Here is a 27,145-nt window from a genome sequence, read left to right as displayed (position 1 = left end):
GAGTGCTCTGCTGGATGGGAGCCAGAGTGGTCAGCACCTTAGAGGGCTCAGCTCCTCAAAGAAAGATGCCATGATTCAAGAAAGCTGTTAACTTTAAGTACTTGCTTAAGTTTCAGGTGTAATGTGGTATAAAGTCTTAACCTGTGAAGCCGTAAGTGAGTAATGTGGACAAATGCCAACCAGAGCTGGTAAAAGAATGAAGAAAAGTTCCCTCATTGTTTTTCATCAGTAGTTCTCTTTCTCTCTTTTTGCTAGTAATTCATTTTTTGGGGAATATTTGCCGCTCCCTCTGTGAGTTTAAAGTAGCTAAACTTTATTCAAAACACCAAAGCTGGTCAAGATCTTGATAGCCCCAATTTTTCTGCCCACTAAAAAGGACAATGACCTCTTTTATAACTTTGTTATGAAGTCGACATGTATGTATGTTGCAGAAAATACATTGTAAACGTTTTAAAAGAAGTAATGAATGTGTACGTGCATCGATAAGCAAACACACACGTATAGGTATAGATATGAGCATATATTCCTCTTCTCATATATCCCAGACACTTGATTAATAAAGGATGTAACTTTGCAAGAGTATGGAAGGAAAAAGCCAGCTGCAGAGAGCACTTCAAAAAATGCCCCTGCTCTTAAGGCTTCCCGACCATCACAGCATAAGGGCATGCACTAAACATCCCAATGTGAAAGTTTGTCTTCCTGGTGGTTTTCAAGCTCCAGCGCTTTGTGAAGCATCAAACAAGTCTCTGGCTAAGATCTGAACGTTGCTCATCTGAGCACACATGTCAGTAAAATTTTATGGGGGGGAAATTCCACATTTTAAGGAAAAAAAGAAAGGAGTGGAGGTTTGGGTCTGGTTCTCTTTAAAAAAAATGGCAGCTGTTTGAAAGCTGCCTACAAGTTCAAAATGTTAGAAGCTGGTATTAGAAGCTCAAACCTGGTGTTAACAGAAATGAAGGAATGGATACCACGACCACATATGTGATACTGATGCAACAGTTGATGGGAAGTCAGAGAGAGAGAACTCTTGTGTGGATGTAACATACTTGTAAATGATGTTTAGGGTCCTCTTCAGTCTTTCGTCCATAGAGGATAGCTGCCTGCCATCCCCACTGCATGATAAAAGGCTTTCTCCAGACCAAGCAGTAGACCTGAGGTGCTGGTAGAGATAGTGATAAGGGAGGAGGGTTGATTTCTCTTGTGTGATGGCCATATAGACATGGAAGAGAGTTTGGTCTGAACTTGAAGCAGAAATCCAGTAATTTTTTCTCCAAAACAAAACAAACACAATGAATGAAGGTGAAACAGAACTTCTGTTTTAATTAATTCTGGTCTATTTTGAATACCTTCCCAAGTCAGGCCATTTTTTAAAAGAAAAATACCAATGAATGAATATTAATGATTAAATAAAACATTGGAAAATCTTCCAAGTAAAACCTTTTCATTTTTAATATGTCAAAGCATAGCATTTTGACACCTAAGAAAATTTAAACAAAAATTTTTCTCCTTAAAACCCATTGTGTTGCCAAGCCTTAATTCAGCACATGATTCTGCCCTCCCCAAAATGCATTTTTTTGGTGGTAGTAACCATTCCGGCAGTTCTGTTCTTACAGCAGGGGCAGCAGTGGAAGAGGAGGGGAGTTCTCGTAGCATCATTTGTCTCAGAGATGTGACCCATGGTAGGACATGGCCACCCTAAGAGCATCTCCTCCTGTGAAGATGTGTCTATTACCCCTGTCGATGTGTGGAGCTGGTCCACAGCACCAGCAGCAAACATCTGCCAACTTGTTTGTTCAGGTCTGGTTCTCCGGCTCAAACCCTTCAGAATACTCTGTTACCCAGGGAAGAAGGAGTATTTTGTACATATGTTTGCTCTTAACCCATCTTTTCATAGGAACCTGTCAGAGTAAAGGGTTAATACGTCTGCAGAACAGCCAAGGGAAATGGGAAAGCCAGCAAGCCCAGGTCTTCGCTGGTGTCTGTCATTGCAAGGTCTGTCTTTCAAAGCCTATATAAATAAACTTCCTAGTAAACTCAGCAATTTTGTCATCATAAAGGCTGGCAGCCTTTCCTGGCAATAAAATAAACTCTAATCATTTCTTCAAATAAAACACAAATAGCAGCAATGCATTCACAGGAGGCTCTGGCCGATTTTGCTTCTCCTCCCCCCGCCCCAGCCCCTTCAGCCACCCCACCATGTGCGTGCCATGCCAGTCTGTGATGGATGGAGAAACGCAGGGGCACTCTGCTGCTAACTGCCTAAAAGGAAACAGACCCCATGTCTGCAACGTAAATCAGGAATGGGCAAGGAGCTCAAACGAAATAAGAAACCGCTCTGATTCTCCTGCCGTGCTGCTCAGACAGATCAAAAATATCCCTGCCCCCTCCACGGATCTTGAGGATGCTTTCCTTCCCTTTCTCATGCACACCTATTTTCTTACCAGAGGTTTCCTTACCAGACTATCAGGGCTTTTCCTACAAAAAAAAGCTCTGATAATCTCAGGAGAAGCCTGTTCTTGCCCTCTGTGGTGCGGCCGACTGAAAACCACGCTTCGCAAAGAATAGACAACAAAAGGGAAACTTGGAGTCAAAAATTTATGCCTGTCAGGGATGTCTCATCCCTTTTCCTGTAGAAAACAAACCAGAAACCAGGCAAACAGGAGCAGAAAGGCTTGCAGAAGGGAAAAAGAAAGAAAGAAAAACCCGTCAGTCCTTCCTGCCCCTTGTGCACCTGAACAGCCTGCTTGTGTGAGGTTTGCTCTGCAAGATGCGCCCAGAGAGCAGAAAAGGGAGATGGAAATGGCAAAAGAAGCTGAACTATCAATTTTTCACAACATGTCGTCTGGCACGTTGTTCGCTTGTTTCAGGATTAGGAGGAAAGGAGGTGCAGACTCATGGATGTTAGCAGCTCGCATCTCCCTTCTCGCACAGACCCGCTCTGTCCCCAGGAGTGTGCCTGATCCCTGTTCAATAATAACCTTTCCCGTCGAATAATTAACTGACTAGCAGCATGCAGTATCTCCCCGGCCCCCCGGCCCAGCTGCGTTTATGCTGCAGCACAAATGGCACCCGCGACGGCTGTTAAACAGCAGCAGGGCTCGAAGGCACTCGGTAGGCATCACGGCGGGGGGGTGCGCCGCGAACGTCGAGGGCGCATCCAGAGCGCCGTTCTCTTGTGCGTCCATTTCAAAAACAAGGACAAGACGGTCCAATTTTAGTCATCTGTAAAATAGAGCTGCTGGCTCTTGTCCTAGCGCGGCGTCAGCCTCTCCAGATGATGAAAGCGTGTCACTTGGGCCGGGTCTCTGGCACAGTCCATCTCCCTCTGCATTAAATCCAGGCAACAGAAGTTTTGCCAAGCGTTTTGTGTTCGGTGGAGGGGTTTTTGTTTTTTTTTTTTTTGTTTTGTTTTGTTTTGGTTTTTTTTGCAATGAAAATACCCAGTTCTGGAAACTTCAGAGCATTTTGCAAAGGTTTTGCAAAAGTTTCTCTGAGCAGCTTGGTTGAGAAATGTTTCTTAAAACTCTGAGGACGTGGGTTGCTTCCAACACATATTCTGAAATAAAAAGTGGTGGCTTTTCCATGAAAAACCACCTTTGCTTTTTTAATGTCCTTATTTCGTTTTGCTTCACGTTTTGAATGCGTTTTTCACTTGCTCAAAACTACAAGGCAGTGTTTCTCTCTCAAGCTTAACCAAAATTGTTTACTCTACTTGGAATTGTTATCATTTTGGTTTGGTTTGATGAAAAGAAAAAAAAAAAAACAAACAAAACAAAACAAAAATAACCAACATAATATCAGTCTTATATGACTTGATTTCATCGATTTTTGATTGTGAATGAATCAGAAACCATTCATTTGGACAGCTGGCTTCTGCCAATCCACTCTTAGCCTCTTTCAGTGCAGGGGACATGGCTGGCATGGGAGAGTGGATGAAAACATCTGCTGAGAGCTTCTAGTGCTTCCAAAAAAAAGGAAGCAACTTCCCTGGAAAAGTTTCTGGCCTGGACAATGCATAGAGAATTGAGAAGAGAGGCTGGTTTCTTTTAGATTCACTGAAATCTCCTCCTCACCAAAAAACATTTTGTCTTTGGAAATGCATTAAAACAGGGTTTTGAGGAGTATGAAAAAACTTTTCAATGAACCAGAAATATGCACATAGCACATATACCTTCTCTAGGATTTTCATTTGCATTTGAAAAAAAAAAAAAACAACATGCTTTTTTCATTTCAATAATGAAAACTGAATGTTTTCAGGTTGGTTTTCAGCTTTAAGCCAGGTTGTAGCTTATTGTGAGTATTATTGTATCATTGATTAAAATAATCTAAAATATTTAAAAAAAAAAAAAACAAAACAAAAAAAAAAACAAACCAAACACCACAAAACTCTTTGACTTTAAACTAAACTTCTTCTGGACAAGTCAAACCCTTCCATTCAGATCATTCTTATATTTCACACTGCTGGTAACTACAAACTTGCAGGAGAAAGCACTGATTTAAAAAACAAAGAGCATTCCCTCATCCTTAGGTATCTTGAATATATTTTCATTTTAATTAGTCTGCAATAAATTAACATTTAAAGAAGTAACACACAGAATGTGATAGACATAAGCTTTAAATCAAGGTTAGTGTTTTAAAGTCATGACCCGGGCACGGAGACTCAGAAGCACTGTTGGAAACACCACCACATTTGTCCAGAAACTTGGAAATCTGTGCAGAATCTGACTTTGGGCACAGGAACCACTGTGGTGGTTGTGCCTGGCACTGTCCTGCATTTACAGTGAGAAATTGCTGTCCCGGTTAATAGCCAGTGATAATTTATACGAGGGTTTTCTTCTTGACAGTTGGGTTTAAATGCATGGATGAAGTTCAGCAAGGCCAAGGGCAAGGTCCTGCCCGTGGGCCGGGTCAATCCCCAGCACAAACCCAGGCTGGGCCCTCGAGGAGTGGCTGGAGAGCAGCCCCAAGGAGAGGGACTGGGGGGGCTGGTGGGGGGAAAACTGCCCGTGAGGCAGCCCCGTGCGCTGGCAGCCCAGAACCCACCCGTGCCCTGGGCTGCAGCCAGAGCAGGGGGGGCAGCAGGGCCAGGGGGGGGATTCTCCCCCTCTGCTCCGCTCTGGGGAGACCCCCCTGCAGTGCTGGGGCCAGCTCGGGGGCCCCCAACAGCAGAAGGACCCGGAGCTGCTCGAGCGGGGCCAGAGGAGGCCCCGGAGATGCTGGGGGGGCTGGAGCAGCTCCCCTGGGGGGCCGGGCTGAGAGAGTTGGGGGGGTTCAGCCTGGAGAAGAGAAGGGTCTGGGGGGACCTGAGTGTGGCCTCCCAGGGCTTAAAGGGGGGGCAGGAGAGGTGGGGAGGGACTCTGGATCAGGGGGTGGGGGTAGGATAAGGGGTGATGGTTTTAAACTGCCAGAGGGCAGATTTAGGTTAGATGTAAGGAAGAAATTGTTCCCTGTGCAGGGGGTGAGGCGCTGGCCCAGGGTGCCCAGAGCAGCTGTGGGTGCCCCCTCCCTGGAAGGGTTCCAGGCCAGGTTGGACGGGGCTGGGAGCAACTGGATTTAGTGGAAGGTGTCCCTGTCCACGGCAGGGGGGTTGGAACTAGATGGTCTTTCCAACCCAAACCATTCTGTGATTCTATGATCCTATATGCAAATCATAACTTTGGTAAATATTTTTATGTGCCCAAATACAGTCATTTTTTGTAGTGAAAGCCATAGCTGCAGCAGCTCTTAATGAGCCAAGATGTGAACAAAATATCGCAGTTTTTTTTTTTTTTCCTTCCCACTTTTGCAATGTTCTCCAGGGCAGTGCTGTTCTACCAGAAGGAGCTCTCCCAAACCACCCGAAAGGTTTTGGAGTGAAGGGGGCGGGTACCCAGGATACCCACAGCAAGGTCCCAGTGAGAAATGACTGCCCATACACCGTGGTTTCACCACACCCCAAAATGCCGACATAATATACTACCCGAGCGCAGGGGTAACCAAGGTCACCACAAGCAGAGCAGCTTGAGGACTCCAGCTCTCAGAGTTCAGTGCAGATTCATTTTCTCAAGTTCTCAGCAGTCTCTGAAACTTTCTTGACAGAGTAAATTAGGCAGTGTTGAGCGCCATGGCTAGATTTCTTCCAAGGCCTGGATGCACTGAAAGCTACAGCAGATCTGTCAGTGCTGGAGCGCACAGAAACCCTGTAACAGTGCCATTTGGTGGAGAGAACACGGGACACATTTAGAGCTGGGATAAATGATAAACTCAGCATCTTCCTCACTGCCAAATGGAAGGTGAAAGGCCGTTAGAATAAACGAGGGCAAAGTATTCTGTGTTTAATTCCATTCCTTGGTTGCTGAAGGGAAGAACTCTTCAGAGCACCCAACCGCCCGACAAGGATGAACACAGCCCTGCTAGAAAAGCTGAACTTCCCACCAGCCTGATGGGATCTTCTCCAGAGTCCCTCACCAGGAAAATCCTTAGGATCACTTCTGCACATCTCCGCACTCTTTACCCACCATCTCCTTTTCACTCCAACTTTGCACACCCCCACCATATCCTCACCTCTACCAGCTCCTCGTATCAAAAAGGCTTCCCCAGCAAATTACTACTGTCCTGGGTTGAGTGAGTGGTGGAGTTTTTTGGTGGCAGGGGAGGGGGCTATCGGGGCGGCCCCCTGTGAGAAGCTTCTCGAAGCTCCCCCAGCTCCACGTCAGCTCCACTTCTGTTTGGGAAATTGAGCCAATCGGCTGCGCCTCTGCGATAACGTATTTAAGAAGGTGAGGAGCAGTGGGACTGGTGAGGAGGAGTCGCTGCAGCTGCATGAACACCAAGGTCAGTGGGGGAACGGAGGAAGAAAGGAGGGGGGAGGTGTGCCGGAGCAGAGACCCCCCTGTATCCTGTGGGGAGACGGCAGGGCAGCCCCCCCCGCCACCCATGAAGATCTACGGTGGAGCAGACACTGATTTATGGGCTGTGGCTCCTGCTCTGATGATCAAGGTTCTGTGCCCGAAGAAGGCCGGGGTCTCATGGGAAAAGGCAGCCCCGCTGCTGTAATTCAGTGCTGGGAGGATTGCAGCATGCGGGGGAGTCCCACGCCGGAGCAGCTCGGGAAGGGCTGCAGCCGTGGGAGGGAATCCAGTCGGAGGAAGTTAGTGCCCCATGACGGAGCAGTGTGGGGAACGCTGCGGCCCGTGGGAGGGACTCATGTCTGAGAAAGTTTGTGGAGGACTGTCTCCTGTGAGAGGGGGACCACGATGGAGCAGGAGGAACAAGTTTTGGACACTCCCCTCACCGAAGATGAAGGAAGTGGCAGCACTGACTGCACCCCCCATTCCCTGCCCCTGCACCCCTGGGGGAGGAGGTAGAGATATCGGGAGCAGAGCTGAGCCCGGGAAGAAGGGAGGGGTGGGGGTAAGGTGTTCTCAAGATGTGGCAATGCTTCTCACTGTCCTACTCTGTTATGTGTTGTTAGTGTCTGTAATAAATGTATGTTCTTTTTTTCTTCCCCTAACCAGTCTGCCTTTTGCTCATGATCATAAAAGGGGGATTTTCCCCCATCCCAGTCCTATCTTGAACCCCAAGCCTGGCTCTCTGTCCCTTCTTACTTGTTGGAGGGGAAGGGAGAGAGAGCTGCTGCATTGTGGTTGGCTGTCAATCAGGCCTAAACCACAACAACTACTCACATTAGAGAAGTGATAAGAGGACATCCGAGAACCTGGCTGTGTCACACTTGGTCATTCTTGTCATACCTGGGATACCGTCACCTGCCTGAAAAGTTTCAAAGTAGTAATAATAACATCCTCCCACTGAAAGATCATACAACTTGACTGAGTCAACCGTATTATAAAGTGGTAATTGGATTCTCCATTAGAGGAATTAAGAAACAAAACATAGCCTCTGTAAATCTTTCTTTGACTCGTAACACTGTTTATACGGTTATTTGTAGTATCAGCGTGGGTTTTTTTGGTATTTTTCTTTTTTTCTGGTATATTCCCAGTTCTTCTCCTGGACAGCCATCTCCACTTCCTGGCTCATATTGCATGAACATTTTTTTATAATACTTCTTTCATCTGATTTTAAAAATGCTTTGATCAAAATCTCCCTTCTGAAAACTGAATGTGGTTTGAATCATCAAACCATAGATATTGCTAATAAAAGGAAAGAACTGACTTTTAATGACTTTGTTGGTGTTTTTGTGATCCAAAAAGAAATCACTAGGAATATACCTGCAAGTAACAGAGGCCCTTTAGTGCTTATTTTGTGTGAATTGTTTCTCCAGGCTTTTTTTGTTTGGTTTTTTTTTTTTTTTTTGCTGTTGTTAGAATTTTTATGGAGTCATCCAAGAAGCTTTGTTTGGTTTTATTTTTAAAGAATAGAAATTTGTTTAACTTCTGATTTTTTCTCTGGGGATATCTTGTGTGAAACAAAGACTTTTCACTGCAAGTCTGTTTGCAGAAAAATCTGTTCCATGGTCGCTCACATTTTGAAGCAGCTCCAGAGAGGTAAACACAAGGTGATACTTGCTAACAAGCATTTTCAGTGTTCAGTCTATAGATATCCTTTTTCTCTCCCCAAAACATATGTAGCAGAGATCATTACGAGGCCTCTCATCCACACAGTCCCCCCAGGCCACCCTTTGGTGGCAGGACCATCCCAATTTGCTTTCGTTCCTGTAGAAAAGAGCAAGCCAAGGAAGGTCTACATGCAATTTGAATCTCACCACAACTAAGACAGCCGGCTGCCCCTCTCCGACATGCTCAGCCCCACATGCATCAACACCAGGGCTGAAAACTGAGAATAAGAGTCCTGCAAGCCTGAGGGCAATCTGCTTTGTGTTTTCTGATGTGGTGGAAGTGCACAGGCATCTGTTCTTCATTAAAAGCAACTATTTTGGCTAGATACAGGTAGTGTGTTTTCATTCGGTAGCTCTGGCATTAAAATCTTATCTTGTGATTTACTAATTTTAGGGGAGAAAATGTCAAATCTTCATTTGCAGATGTGCTGTGTCGAAGAAATCACCAAACCTGTAGCCAGGCTGGCTGAGAGCTTCCCTATGTCCAGGTATCTTGCCTGCAGCCTGAATTGGTTATGCATCGACAGCTAGATCACTTTGTGCCTCTGCCTGCTCAACCAGAGAGCTGTCTGCTCTCAGGAGCACTCCTGACCTAAGACGTTGTAGCCTACTCTCTTAAGCATCTCCAGATATACAATTTGGTTCCTGATATCAGGTTGTGCCCATCTCTTTCCTGCACTCCTTCTGGCGTCTTTGTTTCCCAGAGCCTCCCCCATCCATCCGTTACACTCCCATCCTAGACTTTGGCAAAGCAACATCTCTGAAGCTAGCCATGAGGGAAAAACTATTATTTTATGCCTTTTTTTCCTCTTAAGACACCATCTACTACACCCAGTACTGAAGCCTTCCAACGATTTGGTGCTGCCCTTGAACAATACTGCAATTAACTAAGTGTGGGAATGACGATGTGGCTCATTTGAGGTTTTGTTTCCACTCGGATGAGAGTTAATCTCCCCTGCGAGTTCGAACATTTCTTTTCCTGATGAATTGTTTATTTTTTGATTCTGGATGATTTCTAAGAATAGCAGTTTGGGTTCCATAAAAATTTACTCTTGTGCTTTGATTCATTGCACTTAAAGACGCTGTTGTCATTCTCCCAAGTGTTGGCATGCAGTATTTGACAATCTTCAATGGAGAAAATTCCTAGAATATAAGAACAAGACCTTGGGCTTTGACTTCATTTTCTTTTCCTTTCTCTGCAGATGCAAAATGGATGTTTATTTTTCATTAGCAATGCCACAGGATTTTTGAAGGCATGTTCCCTTCAGTTTTGAGACTGACTCTTTTTCCGGCGCTAGATTTGCCCAGGCTTTTAGCCTTTGTTCTCTGCGGATGTTATTCTAGTGGTCCAGCACTCCCGTAGGAAACACAACCATGGCCTTGCTGTGTCCTGTGGTTTCCACAGCGGTACGAGTTTGTTGAAGTGGGAGAACTGGCTTGGGACTAGGCAGTAGCCAGCAACTCAACAGCTACAGTGGCTGCCTTGAGGGCAAGCGCCTTCTCCTCCATGTGTGTAATGGCACTGTGGGGTCAGAAGACAACAGGACAGCCAGAACGAGCCCACAGATGGGGATGACACCTGCAGTGGGGCTCTTTGGGGTCCCAGGTCCCCTCCCACGGTGGACCCCTTCCCCACCGTACACAGGCTGGGGCATCTCCTGAGCAGGACACCCCATGAAGCAGGACCTCAGGGTGCAAGGCTGGATGGAGCGGGCAGCGCTTGCCGTTGCCCCCCCCGGTGGTCTGGGGAGGTGATCTGGAGGGTCTGCGACCACCTTGTGAAATTAGTTGTTGTCACCGGGGTTAGCCCTGGCTCCCACGCTTGCACGGCAGATCGCGGAGGTGTTAAAGAAGGGGTGGCATTAGCTCTTGCCTGCCCTTTGCTGGCAGAACGAGCATGGGGGCATCCCCCCGGCACAGCCTGCACACAAGCACCCGTGTTCCTGGCAGTAGAGGTTTCTAGCCTGAACCCTGCAGATTTTCTCATATCTGCTGTAAAACTCCAGCTTGCCTCCCAGAACCAGAGACACCTTTGCCATGAGATTTACCGTGCAGCATTAGTTCTGCCCACTCAGATCTTTTAACACCTTTTGACCTAGGTACCTTTACAAGAATCCCCAGTCACCCAAATTGCTTTGGCTGACGCCATCTGATATGAATCACCCTGGATCCAAAGGTTTGATTTTTTTTTTTTTTCCATTTTTTATTTTTTTTCTCTTTTTAAGAAAAGCTTTCCTCATCTTTCACCCCACTGGGAAGCACTCGGGCTCTGGGGTAACGTCAGGTTCCTGCAAGTGCTAGAGAGCTTCCTGGTGGCCTGGAGCTTCAAGCCAGCATCCACCCACATTTGTGGTGCCTTTGAACCGCTTATAAATAGATCGCGCTCATGCGGCTGTTTCATGTGCAACCATGGGACCGAGGGGAAGCGGCTCAGATCTCAGGCACAATGTACAGGCTCTGGTGTCATCCCGGCCATCCATCAATGCTGAGACCCTTATGAAATCCAGAAAAGATTCTGACATGCGATTTGCTCACTCCGTCATGGGGGGGCTGGGGGTGGGGAGAAAATTTTTTAGGGAAGCAAGGGAGCAAGCAAACTGGCAGAACTCCTGCCACAAGGAATGAATTTGCACACACACTTTGATCCCTTTATGATTTTTTTATTTGTGTTAGCCACATCCTCTTTGCTGCACCACTCAGCAAAAGATGCTTTAAATTAGATGAGGCTTGGAAAACACTCTCTTTGTGGCTCTCTCCCCCCTAGCCTTGCCTGCACTCGAGGCTTTGTATAGGTCTGGTAGCCAGAGCTTTGCCTAACATGAAACTGGCACAAATGAAAAGGCGGATAAATAAACGTCCAGGAATCTTGTTTGTCATATTTAATCCATCACGTTTCCCAAACAGCCTGGTCAAAAAATTCTGCAGCAGTGTTTACATCATCCTGATTGAAAGCTACATCCGTGCATATAAATACCATTCTTGGATGTAGCTCCAGTTTCACATGAAGGCAGCTATCATCCCGTCTGCCCTCACCACTGGGAAAAAAAAAAAAAAAAAAAAGAAGGAAAAAAAACCACATTTGCATTTCTTCCTTCTCTCACTCCTGCCCAATTCAGGGTCCAGCACTTGCACACTCATTTTTTTTTCCTTCCTTTTCTCAAGTCTCCCGGTGAGCGTTGCCCACTTCTGCGATTTCCTGGTATACGCGATGGTTGATGAGCAAGTGGCGTTTATGAAACCGTGAGAAGACAGTTAATCACCGTGCTAATGAAAGTGGCACAATGCAAGCGCTTCGACGTGCAACCTGGCAGGATTCTGCATCATTGTGAGCCATGTGTCTGGTACCGTGCACTGGGGCTGGGAGCAGCAACCCTGCTTCGAGGTGGGGAAAACCACCAGAAACACATGTCAAGACGGCGTAAATGAGACACATTTCCCATTTTAATGACTGCAAGACACAACTGGAAGAGGAAAAAAGCCATTTCAGCACTAGATCAAAGAGTAGGAGACGGTCACTGAGACTACATCCCGGCAATCAAGGGCAAGTGGTCATGGTGGTGACGTTTAGACAGGACCACAGAGAGTCCAACACCTCCACATGCCATGGGCCACCAAACACTTTGCAACAGCTCTAGTTTCTCAACAGATTGAACAGTTAAGGAGAAAAAAAAAAAAAAATGAAAAAAGGAAAAGGAAAGTAACTTTCTTGGGGTCAGATGGTACATTCTGTCTCATCAAAAATGAAGTTTTCTGTTTATTTTATGGGCTTCTCCTGTTAAAAGAAAAGCAACCAGAACTGTCATTTTCTGTTCTCACATTCCCCCCCGCCAACCTTTTCTCCCATGGCTAAAATTATTCATCACACTGGACACAAATCATCCCCTGTAAATTGCATTTTTCTCTGGTAGATGTTTTCACCACAAAATGTCACACTATGTTGCTTCCAGTGGTTCTCATCCCACTCAGATACACATATTTCTATAAAATACTTTGCCCACTGAACTCCCCTTATAGACTGAGTTCAATATTTCAATGCACTTTGATACTGCCACACAGTTAAATAACTTCATTTTTTAAACGTTGACCTGATTTGGTGGCATGAGTTTTAATCACACGTATTGGCAGTATTGTCCAGAGGTTGGATTTTGTAGAAGGATTGGAGACAGACATCCTAGAAGTCAATGGCTTTGAAAAAACAGGCTTTGACTTGGACATATTCCTGGGTTTGAGATGGTTTCCGAGCCCTTATCGCTGAAAACCTCCAGCCCCAAAAGGAACTAGCACCTGTTTTATTCATCCAAGCAGCACAGACATTTCCCAGGTGCCTCTTAACGCCCCTTGGAATAAAAATAAGGCTGTTGGATGATGCATCACAGATAAATCAGTATTTTGCCTGTCAGAAAATACCCACCACTTTATTTATAAGTGCTGTTAGCATCCCTACTTCTGAAATTAGGGCCTTGCAGAGGACTAAGACAGACACCGCTATCTCAAATAACAGCATACCATGTAACTTTATAAAAAGTTTTTAATCCTAGTAAAAAATAAGAGACTGTAAACCCACTTTTACCCTTCCTCCTTTACCTCTTGCCTACTCAAAAGCAGGAGCTGCTTCTGGCCTCCAGATGTCAAACCCACAAGCTCTTCCCCTTCTGCTATTTTTGCCGTACGCTTTGATCTTTTGCAACGGCTGCCCGGGGAAGCAGGGGGGAGGCATAGGGGGGGGCTGGGGGCAGTGGATGCTGCCGTGCCCCCTCCGAGCCCGCGGGCTTTGCCCCCTTTGCTCCCCTTATGGAGGGGAAGGAAATCCACCCAAAAAGCGGGGTGAAAAGTGGGGAGAGCGCCGGTGGGAAGGGCGGTGGGAAGGGAGGGGGCAGCAGGGCTGGGAGGATGCCAAGAGGGAAAAGGGTGATGGGCAAGAAGGGAGCTGCTGGGGGGGCATGGCTGAGCAGAACGGGGGGCGGGGGGGATGGAGGGGACCAGTCTGAAGACTCAGCGCTCGGGGTCTGCGTGGGGCTGGGTCTTGTGTGGGGTGGGAAGGAGATTGTCCCTTACAGCACACTGCTTTGGGCCAAAGTGGGGTGGGTGCAGGACCTGACAGTAAGCTGCAGTCTCAAGCCCCGGACACTCTTTAACCACTGCCTGCCTTGCCTCCACCCCAAATAAATCTCACCTGCTTCGGGGACATTTGATCGCCCTGGACTTTCCTTTTCCCTGTACCTAGGGTGGAACACCGCAGCGTTAAAGACAGGGGAATGCGCTATATATAGCAGTGTAACTACGGCGACATATGAATCACTCGCTACCGACGGGGTGCCTGACCTCCAGGCATCCCCAAAAGAGTCGGGATTCCCTTTCAAAGGCAGCTGAGTCATGCCCAGAGTAGTGTCTCTGTTATAATTCACTGCGCGATCAATGGGCTGAGTCGCCCCACAGTGTCTTAGACCGACTAACACCTTGAAACCCACCCTCCCTCCAATAAAAAGTAAAAAAAAAAAAATAAATATTTTTCAAGCAATACCATACAAGGAAAACGAAATTATACTATCAGTGGGACTCATTCCTGGAGCAAAGGAAGCAATATTACAGCTGGAGAGTCAATGTCCAGTTAGAGAGTCGTGAATATCTTCTTTCTGCTTCCCTGCCAATGTTTTATTGTTGTGGTGGGTAATGTAGGAAAGCTTTCACAGCACAGCTCAGCTTGCCTTGAGAGACTCACTCAATAACTTCAGGCTGGCAATAGTGCTGAGAGGAGTCAATGCTTTTATTGCCAAAAAAAGACAAAGGACAAAATCGGTGGTTTTATAAACCTTTGGGGGTGTGGGGGGGTGTGGAAGTTGAAGTCTGTGACCGAAACAAATCACATCAGGTATTTTCCCAGCCTCTGCATCCCACGTGCTCCCTGCTGAGAGCTTGGGGTAAGGAAACGTTCAGGCATATTGGATGGACAGGGATGGGCAAAGACAGCGTAACCCACACTGTCAAGCTGCCAAGGTGCAGGCAAAATCCTGGGGAGTGCAAATAGTGGTGCTTTAGTTGCTCCAGCCTTACAGTGAGAAACAAAATAAAGGCTTCATTTGGTATGGGTATACAAAGATCACAGAAAAGCAGCTTTTTTGTACCGACATCATTGTCCCTTTATCTTCCAAACAGATCACTGCATTTTAGCAGCAAATATACCCGTTCAACATGCTCCAGGGAAAACCTTTTTCCCGTGGACTTTTCTTTTTTTTTTTTGGCCAGCGAACAAAACACTGGGGCGAGCTCATGTGCATTTTCCTAAGGAGCAGCAAATTTAAGGCCTCCTGTGACATCCTTCTATTTTCCAGCTGCCCTGAGACTGAAGAGGTGACTTCAGTGCTCTAAGCCAACAGGAATCGATATAAAAACTCAGGTGAGCTATCTGTCCCATGCAGACCTTTGTGAATCCTGGCCGTGCAGAGCCCGGCTGTGACGGCTGCACAAGTGACCTAGGTGCCTGCTAGCACAGATGGTGCTGATGCAGGTCTCGGCCAGGAGAAAGGGCTCCAGTTCTGCCTGTAGTTCCTCCACGACCATGCTTCCTACCTCTTTAGCCTACCTCCTTGAGCTTCATTTCTTGCCCAAAGTGGGGTACCCTGGGATGGCACTTCCTCTTCGTCAAGCTCGTTACTGAGATGGATACCACGGTGTGATGTAAGGGGACCCGCAGCGGCGGCAGCTCACCAGGCACCTCCCCAAAACCTGGCTCTATCAACACTGACTCAGACCCTTAATCCAGTCCAGCTCTGGCAGCATTGATCCTGGCACAACTCCGTTGCCACCCCCATCTCGTGGCTGGCCACACCGCTTCCCAGCGCCGGGGATGCCTCGTCCCTGCACACCTGGGCATCCTTGCAAGCCTGATGTGACGCAGGCAGCCCACAAGCTTGCCAACAGGTCCAAAAACCTAGCCTAGTTCCTGTGTCAAGGGCTCACCGATGGGGCAGAGGGCGTCTGAGCTGTCCTGAAGCTTGGTTAACCGTTTTCCAAGTTGCATGGAGGTAAGCTGGGAAAAGCAGCAGCGAGCTTGGGAGTTAAGCTGGAGCGTGACAGCGGTCCTCCCGCATAAACCCGGCCCTCATTTGAGATGGGTGGGAGAATCTGACCCCAACTCTCTCCTCGGGAACCTGTGGCTGGAGGCAGCCCCAATATCTCCTGGGGCGGCCAATAACCAGGCTCAAAAAGCGGGCAATGAGGAGATTGAAGAGAGATGGCACCGCTTGCCAGAAACCCAAGCCAGGGCAGCGTTTTGGCTGCGGAGCACTAAGATGATTTAGAAGGTAAAACGCTTGAGTTTGTGTCAAATCCCACCCCCCCACCCCCCCACCCCCTTTCCTCTGCTCCCCAGCACCCACCCGGTTGCCTGTTAATCTCCAGCCTGCCCTTGCTCCTCCCGCCCCGCTCCCCGCCGCCGTCACCTCGTTGCTCATTGTGGCACCGGCCGGGGTGACGACAGGCGGGCTTCGCACGTGCCGAGGGGCTGCACGGCGAGCATTCCACAGGTCACAGCCCCCCCCTCGGCCACCTCCCCATCCCCGGAGGAGCTCCCCTTCTGCCTGGAAGGCGAGGGACTGCGCCGTGGGGATGCTCCCTCCTCCCAGGCACCCACCACCTACCCTCTCCTGGGAGTTTCGTGGAAGCCACAGTGGTGTAAAAAACTAACAACAGCATCAACAATGTGCAAACAGGTGTTTCCTATATATACGTATGTGTACATAGACATATATCCCTGACGTGGCACTGAAACTACCTGCTGTTTTCTGTTTAAAAGCTTTAGTTTTGCCCCAAGGCGCTTGCGAAAACAAGGCCATGATACACATTACAGACAGATACCACCACAGAAATCTCCTTTCCTGCAGCTGTAGTGACTCTTTCCCTTGTAAACATATCAAGTTGAGATCAAAATTCGCTCCCTCCAAATGAATTCCTGCGTCTCCGCTAGCTGCATATTTGTGGCTGTTTAGTATTCCCAATTTAGGCATTGGCAGAAACAAAGAATAAGTGAGTATAAGAACACATATGCTGAGAAATGCAGTGCTGAAGGGTATCCCACCCTTAATTTAAATAGTAGAACTAAAATATCTCATATGTGCGTATGTCTGTATACACATACGCACATATGTCATGGTACTTAAGCAAACATTAGATCCACAGACCACTGAGCATTTGCTTCTCCTATGTCACATTTGGAAAAGTGCTAATGCCTTATGGGAAATGTGGAAAAAATGTAAATATTTTGTTCCAAAGCAACATAGCTTACCACTGTGCTTTTCTGACTTTCTCCTCCTTTGCAGCAAACAGCGAGCAAATAATGCACTGAATGCTTCTGCTTTCTCCACGTACAAACTAATTGTGTCCCTTTGAACCAGCCTAACTGGGAGCAGGTTTTTTCCAGGTATGTCTTTAATGCTTTACAAATCATCAATTCCTATTGTCAGCCATCTTCTTGGAGGGAAAAAAAAACCCAAAACCTAGCCAAGTCGATTGCCAGGGAAAGGGCTATGCTTGCAAGAATTGGACTCAAATCACCCCGTTTCTACGCCGATATAGTCTCTGAGCAGCAGGGAGGGGATGTTTCCCCTTGCAAAAACAGCCAGTTCAGGGCTGGTGCCCATCAGGGCCATCCTCTCAGGGACCACCAAGGACACCCGGAGGGACGGCAGGGTTGGTGACCCCACACCACGAATGGCTCAGCAGGTGCGGGGAGATGCTGTGGGCCCCCATCTTCGGGGAGAAGCTGGTGGTCCCCCCACACGGGGAAACGCACTCAGCTCTGGATTGGAAATTTCATCAAAAATATTATGTCAGTGCAAAAAAATAGAATAACATTTTTGCAATTTCAGCCAAGTTTGCGTGGAAAAAAAAAGGAGACTTTGACACCAGAATAAGACTGTTTAGCAAACACCAACTATAAAACATCTCATTAAGCATCACTACTCTCCAAAAGAGCAGCAGGCTGCTAGGTAAACCCATGCAGCAGCCCAGCAGAGGTTACGCATTTAAAAGGTTCCTACCATGATGAGCTTTATGGGACCCTCCCGTATTAGTGTATATATCTTGGCTTTCCGTGAAGAAAAGGGTCGTGCCAAAAGGGTTGCTATTACTTCAGTGGCTTCTCATTATAAGAAGGCAGCAGGCAACGGTGCTGTGCTGGGGCCGAGGAATTTTCCGCTGCCCTCCTGCCGTGCTGGGGGGGGCACAGCACCGAAGCTACCACGCTGGAAAGCTTCTGAGACAGTAGCATAATCCTCAGTCATATCTTCATCTACCCCTTTCGCTGCATTATTAAGGTTGTTATTTATATTATACTTGTGCCACAACCTCTCCGCATGCTCAGGTACTGCAAAAGCATAGAGATATCCTTCGCTCCAAGTGCTGTGGATACATGAAAGCAAGGGTAGCAGCAGGGCAGCTATTTCTCCTTTTGTTTGTTTGGTTGGTTGGTTGGTTTTTGTTTGTTTGTTTTTTTTTTTCCCCTTCTTTGCATGGAAAACTGGCTCTAGCAATGGAAATCTGCACTGGGAGCCGGTGGCACTTCTGAGAAGAGGATCTGACATGTCACGCAGAGGTTTTACAGCCAAGGATGTGCCGTGGCCAACAGGTTCAGGTGAGGTGGGAAATGGGGGCCCAAGTCTTTGTTGTGAGGGCCTTTGTTAGATGCCTAGAAACAGGAGAAGGGAAGCTAGCCTCGACACAGGGAAGATCTGAGCCTGAAAGGCAGGATCCCTGCTACCGGTGGATGGGATAATGCTCTCCAGTGGGAAGGGTTTGGTGACCACAGCCATGCAGTACTGCCTCCGGGCTCCCTATCAGCTGCCTCTGCTCAGTGGCCTTAGCTTAAGCAAGGTGTTTGCACGGGAGCACAACAGGAGATGAGACACCGACGACCAAAAAAACATGGTTCAGTGTCAACATTTGCCTCAGATACACTTTTTCCCAGTGACTTCTCTTCTCTTCAGATGGAGATGACACCATGTGGTTGCTTGCCACGGCCTTTGGAGTCGGCATTGGTAGGGAAGGGTGTCTTTTCTTGGACAACCAGCAATCTCAGCATGAGTGACCTCTGAGGCCGTAGAGGGTTAAAAGGCATGGGGGAATACTTGCTCTGAAGATGAATTTATGAACCCTAATAAAACTGCTGGGGGAGGAAAGATGTTCAGTGCAAACTGAAAAAATGTTTCAGCGTTTGCATTCCTCCACCTTCTGTCCTAGAGGCGGGGAGATGTTCTCCCTCATGTCCTGCCAAGAAAAGAAATGGCCGTAAAACTGCTGATATAATTTTCAGGTTCCCCCCCCCCCCCCCCCCCCCAACTTTGAATCTGCAAACCTCATCCCTGCTTCCCTCTCGGAGAGTAGGAAATGGTTTGGGTTAAATGAGCATAGAAGCTGGAAAGCCTGGAATTGGAATTATTTCCCCGCTGGCCTTCCAGGGGCTCTGACGGGAAAAGCCCCCAGGCACAACCAGAGAACAAGATCTCCTGCCAGGTCTTCTTCCACTTACACCTCCCGGTGTTTTACCTCGCGGGGTCTGCTTTAGCACTTAGGTGGTAGGGCAGAGGTGGGGGCAAGAGGTTGTTTTTCTTTCCTTCAGCCTTTGCAAATGGACTTCCAGGGCAAACAAAATAATTGTCTTGGGCACAGGCAAGAGCTGAAAGGCATCACTTAGCAGGTGGAGGTGTCACTCCTTCGGTTTCTTATTGCCAAAGCACCCACCTCTTTGTAGAGAAATGTACTCCCTGAAAGGCCTCCAGGGTTAATATCTGGAAGGTGGTGGCACTTTTTGAGCACAACCCTTAGGCTTGCACCTTTTAGGATCTAATATGCTTCAATGTCAGGTTGGGATCCCCAGAGGAGCTGAAGGATGCTGAGTAAGTACAGGTATGTTTCAAAAAGCAGATGAAGGTTTCCAAGAAGCAAGTGTGAGGAGGAGGGCGGGATAACACGAGGAGGGGGGGATGCACAGGGAGCTCACCTCTGAAAATTCAAGGCATTTACAGAAATCCTAGAAGAAAGCTTGGTCTGTGCTACGTGTGTGAGGGCCATTCCCTTGATCACACACAGAAAACGAGCTGATTAAAACAAAGGGCAGTGCAGCTACAGAGATGACAGCATTTTATTGGAAGACCTGGAACAGAAAGGAGGCCTCTGGAAGAGGTTTGCATGGAGGATGTCTCCAGAGAAGAACCGTCACAAAGGAGTCCCCAAACCTGGCTTGGTGCAGATCTTTCATCGGTGAGGCTCCAGCTGGAGACCTGGCACTCAAGCTCCCCCGTGCAGGCATTGTACAAACATAAAGGTGGTCCTGCCCTTTGGGGTTTGGCCTCCACTTATTTAACACATCCCCCATGCACGCAGGCACTGAATTTGCTCCCCCCCCCCCCCCGCAGCCCGGCAGGACAGCCCTTTTCCCCATCTTGCAGGACTACATGATGTCCTCAGGCTGGCACGAGGAGCCTGCAGCAGGGGTGGGTGTAAGGACCCAGGCTCCGTGAGAATCAGCTCTGCCTGTTAAGCACCAGACCAGCCTCCTCTCCAGAGGAAGAGGAGGCAATTCCAGCACTCTGGCAAAGCCGCCTGGAGGGAGGCGATAGCCCCCCCAAACTACCCCCAAAATCTGTCATACAGCACGTCCTCCTTCTCTTAGCACTCACATATTGATACTGGTGGGGGGTGAAGGGGGAAAGCAGCCCTGGCTGTCCCTGTAGGTCCCAGAGGAAATGTTTTTATAGGACTCTAGTGGATGCAGAAAATAACTTCCACTTAACAGCAGGCGCTGGCTCAGCATTTGCTGGCCCGAGACAGATCAAACACTTCAGAGCAATTCCCAAGTTATTGGTCCTCCAGCTCAGAGGTTCTAGCCAAATCTTTATCCTCTGCTTCTAAAAGCTGGTTTTACTTTATATTCAGGAATAATATCCTTAAAAACACGCATTTATGAATGAGCAGTACTTTCCTCACCTCCGCAAAAGCCCGGCACCGGGCTGGAGTCCAGGATGCAACGGCATCTCCTGCAAAGGTGCAGAGCATTTGTGTCCAGATCCCTCAAGCACTTTGGGAGTCAGACCCAGCCTAACACTGCTGCCTTTGCAAACCGGCTATTGGGACACGGGCTCTCCAGCCACACCGTTTAGTTAATGAGCGTCTGCACAACACATTTTTGGTACTCATGACCCTTCGGCTCTCGTTATCCAACAAACCCGAACAAGCCTGGATGGATGGGACCTGGTCCCCCAGAGCAATCAGGCTTTTGAATGGACACTGCATTTTTGAATGCAATTTGAATGGACGTTGCATTTTCGAATGCACATTGCAGAGCTTCAGAAACGATGCCCAAGCTGGATGAGAAGAGCAGATTAATATTAGTGGCCAGAACCTTCGCACTTTGGGAAAGGCCACGTGAAGCCCGGAGAAAGAAAAACAGCACAAGGTAAATGGAAATCTCTCACCCAGAGAGAGCTATGCTAATCGACACCAGCTGGCGCTCTGCTAATATTCTGATAAAGCCCTGTTTTCTCTCCAGAACAGAAATTTTACTGAGATTTTTTTTTTTTTCCCTCCCCCACCCCTTCCCTGCCCTTTCCTTCTGTCATAGTTCTGGCATGGTGTAAAGGGGAACATATGTAGCAGACATTAATGCCGGATGAAAGAAGAGAAAAATAGAGGAGGATAAGAAACCATTCAGCTTCACCGACACATCAAAACCCGGATTATAGCCCGACTCTAAACTGTCCTCCTCCTCCCCTCCCTCCATCCCCATCCCATGCACACACCTCACCCTCCCGCAGCCTCCCTCGCAGCATTAAAGAGGAGAAGAGCACACGCGAAACCTGTAAAGGGTGAAGGACTCCCTATTTTAAAGTTGAGCTCATGTGTTCAATTAAGGAAACAAAGAGGAACCAATCTGACTATTCACTACATACTCCACGCTAAATTGCTCCTTCCAGCCAATGAGTAGAGAAGCTTTGTAGAAGTCGCTGGTCTTGGTTGTCCCAAGAAACGTAATCAGCCTCCCAGACAGACATAGCCATGCCAAATCTGAGGGAGGGGGGATTTCAGTTTTATGCTGATTGCATGTAGGGGAAAAGAAGAAAAAGGAAATATGTACAATGTCTTACAATGTGAGGCTTTAAAAATGTCTTACTTCCTGTTTTCAAGGCTATATTTGAGGCATCACGACTGGGATTAAGCCACATTTTAGCCAGGCGGAATCTGTTAAAGCAGCTCCTGCCTACCACCGTAGACTGCCAGCAAGGTACAAGGAGGGGGCTGCCCCATGCAGGGGGAGAAGCCAGGAACCAGGGGTGTAGCTCAGGGCAGCACCGGGTGCCCTGCCCTGAAGGTAAATGGAGCCCATGAGCCCAAGGACAGAGGGTGCATCAGGCAATTAAGGTGCATTGGTGTCTTCCAGGCCCTGACAGAGAAGCCCTCCCAAGGTTCAGTCCTCTTGGATTATGGGCAAATCTCTTTTTCCTTTATAAGTCAGCTGAGCTCTGGCTCTCACAGACTCTATCTGAGCGGCTCTACGGTAGAAATCTCGGTGACAGCTACCTTGTGGAGAAGGTGGTGACCAACTCCTCCACTGCTCTGGAAGATGCAAGAGTATGGGGAGGGCTTTCTCCGTGCTGAGTCCCATTACCTGGTTCATGGAAGAAAGCTTCTGGGAGTCCACTTTCATCTAGCTGCCATTTTTCTACATCCCTCCCACAGACCCAGCAGAGTTTACATTTTTTAATCTACTGTTGGATAATAAGACAGATGTCCATATTGGGTCTCGTTTTGAATAGGTCTAAACTAGAAACAAAAGCATTAAGACGGGATGAATGAATGTGTGTGTGTGTGTGTATATCCTGTTCCAGTATGTCTGACTAAAGCAAGGAGGAGCAGGTGGCTTCCATTTTATTTTTCAAGGGAGCTGCTTTTTCGATGGGAAATGGAATTACCCCAGCAAAGGAGAGAATTCCTGGAGTAAGACATGACTCCTACAGGGAAGAGTAAAACATAGTTGAGACAATATAGCTGAAAACATACAAAATACAATAAGAGTGGTGCTTGCCTACTGCCTCTGCCTCCTAGCTCGGCCCCCCGGGGTGGACCGAAGCATTTGGATGGGGAACAGGGAACACCCCCTCGGTGAAAGCTGAGTTAATTCTAGAGGAAGTACAGGCTCCCGGATGTCTTTGAAATCCCAACGCGGTACTTCTGAGGTGGAGACCGGCGCTGGAACAGAGACCAGAACCACCTAGGGAAAGAAGAGGAGGAAAACAAACCAGGGCTGAAGTGGAGCAGCAGAGGAAGGTAGGGTGAAGATCAAAGGAGAAGGGCAGGTTCAGAGAGCCACCGCGCTGCCTCTGGAGCCGAGGGGCTCTCTGGTTCTGTTGGGTCTTCCTCCATCAGTCCCAGCACACGTGTGCATCTGTTTGGACAGCTGACTGTCGCTGACCCCGGGTGCTCGGAGCGGTTGGTGGGCTCGGCGGTGCCTGCCGGCTGCTCGCGGCCTGGGATGCCCCTGGGGGCTGGCCAGGGCAGCCCGAAGCCTGCGTGTGGTCAGGGCGCTGCCTTCCCTCCCGGGACCAGGGATTACAAAGAGCACAGCTGAGAAACTCGAAATGCATCAGAAGGAAGCAAAATGGGAGATGGGGAATTCAGCATTGCAACCGCCTGGAGCACCAGCATTAATCAGTAGGGCCTATTTTATTTTTTTAAAGCAGACACTAGTGATGCATCTGTCTTTAATGCCTGCCCCAGGAGTCTTCATACTTTCTACAGCTGAAAAAGGCAACCAGATCACCACAGCCCGCCCCAGGCTCGCAAAAGCAGGACAGAGGCGAGCCATTGTGCCACAGGAGTGAAGGGTTTGTCACCCCATCTGTCTTCTCTTGCATACAGGACTTGGGGGCTGCCATCTCAGGACAAACATCTGATACTGGGCACTTGTCTTCACCCTGCCAGCCAGCTGCTGTGGGATGTGAGGACATCTCTTCCCAGCTCTCCTACTAGCTTCTGACTGCCTGGGGTTTTTTGATCAGGAGGTGTTGTCAATATTTAAGCCACTGTTCAGAGAAGAGTGTCAGTAGAGTCCAGGCATCACCTTTTCTCCAGCTGCTGCGAAAATCCCCATCCCAGCGTCCACTCTGGAGCTGATGGGTCCAAATCTCAGTGGCATTCATTCATGATTGCTTATTTTATTGGCAGGAATTGATGCAGCAAGCAGGCTGTGCTGGAGGTCCCCAAACATCATTAAATACCCTTGGAAGCCAGAGTTATCTTCTGGTGCTCCTGAGTTCAGAAAATAGCTGAACTCATGAGACCACGGTGACACCCTCAGTGAGGTCCTGTCTGAAACTCCTCTCACCATTTTAATTTCCCCTAGCATATTACCCTGCCCTAAGAGCTTTACTTCACTTGTTAGGTTTGGCATCTCTTTCGCACTATTTTTGGAGGATTTCAGAACATGTTTCTGACTTTGGCCATCTTCATCTTCTTCTTATAATTATTAATAATATTTTTCCTTCCAGTCACTGGACTCATTCCCATGTTGGCTGCAAGGCTTCAACATCAATTGCCATTTAACTCAATCTTCCTCTCTTTCAGGAGCACCTTCTCATAACACTGCCTTATTACTGCTGCAAATCCATGGAAAATAAAAACTTGGAGAACGCGGGGTTTTGAGTTACAGAAAGCACCTTGAACTGCATCCCTGCGTACGCTTTGTACCATAAATGCTTTCTCTCCCTCTTCCATGAAACAGAAGGTCCCCCCTACCATGTGACTGATAGGATACTGGGAGATACCCAAAACCTCAGAAGGCTTAAAATAGAATTACTCACCCCGAAAAGCTGGGATCTGGCAACCTGTTGCAGTGGGATATCATTGTCAGAGCAGAAGGGTTCTCCTGATCTGAACAAGTTTCCCCCATTTGGGAATAGCCAAGGATTCACCTCTGGAGCCCCAGGAACTAAGAGAAGTCTCAAGGTCCCAGCAAGGAAAGAAGAGGAGGGGATGTGCCTACCATAACAAGGGGGTTAAAAAAAAAAAAGGTTGGAAGAAGAAATAAGTTTTCCTGAGATTGACAAATATTGCAGATTCCTTCCGTTTCTGCTTTGGTGTTGAACTGAACATGACACAGAAAATGTGTCATGTCAAAATCCACTGTCTTCTACTGTTTGCAAATAAATAACATCTAAGAAACAGCAGGCTTAGGTAAAATGAAGGCTGTGTAATTTGGTCTCCCTGTGCCTTACAATGTGATGATGAGCTTCCTCCTACCCTCAGGCTGCACTTGCCGCTCAGGCTCCACATCATCGGCTTGGCAAGATGACCAAAACCCATGGGGCTCCCTCGGAACGATGACAGCTCAGTCCCCCCGTTGCATGAAAAAAACGTTTTGTGGATATCTGCATTAACCCTGACTTCAGAGCCAGTCTGCCAGCAGACAACTGGGGTCAGAAGCCGATATGGATGGGTCAGGGAGGACATCACTGCTGGCCCGTCACAAAGTACAGCAGAGAGACAGAAAGGAAAGTTATGTGTCCCAGCTAAGTAAACATTAGACTGCAGCTGGCCAGAAAACTGACTCCAAGAGAGAAGGGACTTGCACAGAGGAAAAAGAGGGGAAAGAGAGATTTTTGAAGGCAAATGCAATACAAATTTCAAGTCAACTACAACCAAATCCCTTGATGTGCTCTACCAAGACTGATCTCAGTGGGGAAATCCACAGCTGGGCAGGGTGAGAGTAAATTGCATATGTTGACAACCACAACCGACAGCCAGTAAGTGGAGACACAGGCAGACTGGAGATACAGAAGACTGATGAAGATAAAGAGATGAGGTCGGCTGCTTATAGCCGGTGCTTCAGCAGCCTTGAAACTGTTGGTTGTCTCAAAGGAAATGCCTTGCAGAATCCAAACCTATTGTTCACCACGAAGACTCTGAAAAAAATGTGAAAGAGTGAATGCGTACAACTAGCCACCCTGTGGAGGAACCCTAAAACCATTTTAAAAAAGGATAAATGGGGAAATACAGTAGTTGCCAAATGGAAAAGTACCAAACCAGCAAAGTGATAAGTGTTACTCCCAACAGGCTTCCCTGGGCAGGGAGAGGCAAAGGATGCTATTAGAGAAAGTAGCTGATGGGGGCCTGTACAAAACCTTCCCAAGGAATCTGCCTTAGCAGCTTTTCCCACAGTGTTACACAACACAGCACAATAAAAACATCGGCAATGAAATAACAGCTCGTCTTCAGACCCCCACCACCGCCTTTCCTGAACCAAGCAGTACAGTGATATGTTAAGGCACCAGTAAGTTTTCCAATAATAAAACAAGGGAAACCTTCATTTTGGACTCCTGGGGTCCAACACAAGGCAAGGTTGCAAGTGAAAGAAAAGCTCCTGCTTCCATATGAAGGCAGCGCTGTGCAAGCAGGTGAAAATGCTTTTATTTTTGTGATTGCGTCAAGAACCTGAATTTGATATTCCTGCCTGCTCTACCAAAAGGTTTCCCTGCTCTCCATAGGCCCGCACTGTGCAGCAAGTCAGCCCAAGGTGATTTATCGGATCGGGTGAAAAGCAGATGAAATTCAATTTTTTCCCATTTGAGCTCAAAACAAAGCAAACTTGGGCTTGTTTTGGGGTGAAACCGAAGCGCAGAAGAAAACTTGTGGGGAGAAAAGAAAAGGCAGAGAGGGAAACCAAGTGAGCTGAAATGAAAAAAGCATTTTTTCCTGAACTCGTGTGAACGCAAACCACTGACCTCCACGCATGCAAGACCCTCTGCACACCAGCCTGTAGCACCCAAATCTAACACTGAACTTGGAACGGCGCCTCAACGTGGCTTAAACCACACGCAATAAAGGGGTTTTTTTCAGGGCCTGGTTAGGTCCTGCCTGCATTTTAAGTGGGAGAAAACCTGCGTTGCCAGTAGATGTTGCCACTTTTGCAGCAGGGTGTAGTTTGGGGCTACATGTGCTTTGCAAGAGTTGCGTGCTCAGGCTGCAAGCAAAGGCAGGAAAAAGGTTCACTGTAAAGATGAAATGCATTAAAGAAGCTCACATGCTTTCTGATCGTGCTGTGCCAGGCATCAGTGAATGTGACCAGCTGAAACTGCATCCAAAAAAATAAAAGCAGTGGGATGGGGGTTGGGACTGCTGGAACCCAGAATTATTTAAAAAGAAAACAAAACGTGGAATCGTTCGCCAAGTGAAACCAGACTGTGGTGATTATTTTTTAATTATTCATGGTTGAAGGGACAGAAAAAACTCCAGTATTTAAATGTACTTATTTGTTTGTTTGTTTGTATGAGTGCAATTGCTAATGGTGATGGCTAATGGAAAAATAAAAAGGAAGAAATGTATATAACTGACACACAGTACCTGCCCCCTGCATTAGCTCCCAAGTCAACCGGAAAAAACACAATTTTATCACTATGGGCCTTAAGTGGACTTCATTTGCAAACCTGTCTTTCAAATGCTGGGTAGTTGCCAAGAATGCCTCTACTTAAAAATAATAATAATTTAAAAAATTATATTCTGAAGTGCTATGAAATACATTTCCCTGTAAACCATACTCCATCTCTG

Source organism: Tyto alba, unplaced genomic scaffold, assembly GCF_018691265.1.
Source record: "Tyto alba isolate M040663 unplaced genomic scaffold, T.alba_DEE_v4.0 Super-Scaffold_7, whole genome shotgun sequence".
In the NCBI taxonomy this organism is placed as follows: domain Eukaryota; kingdom Metazoa; phylum Chordata; class Aves; order Strigiformes; family Tytonidae; genus Tyto; species Tyto alba.
This window is presented reverse-complemented; position numbering follows the sequence as displayed.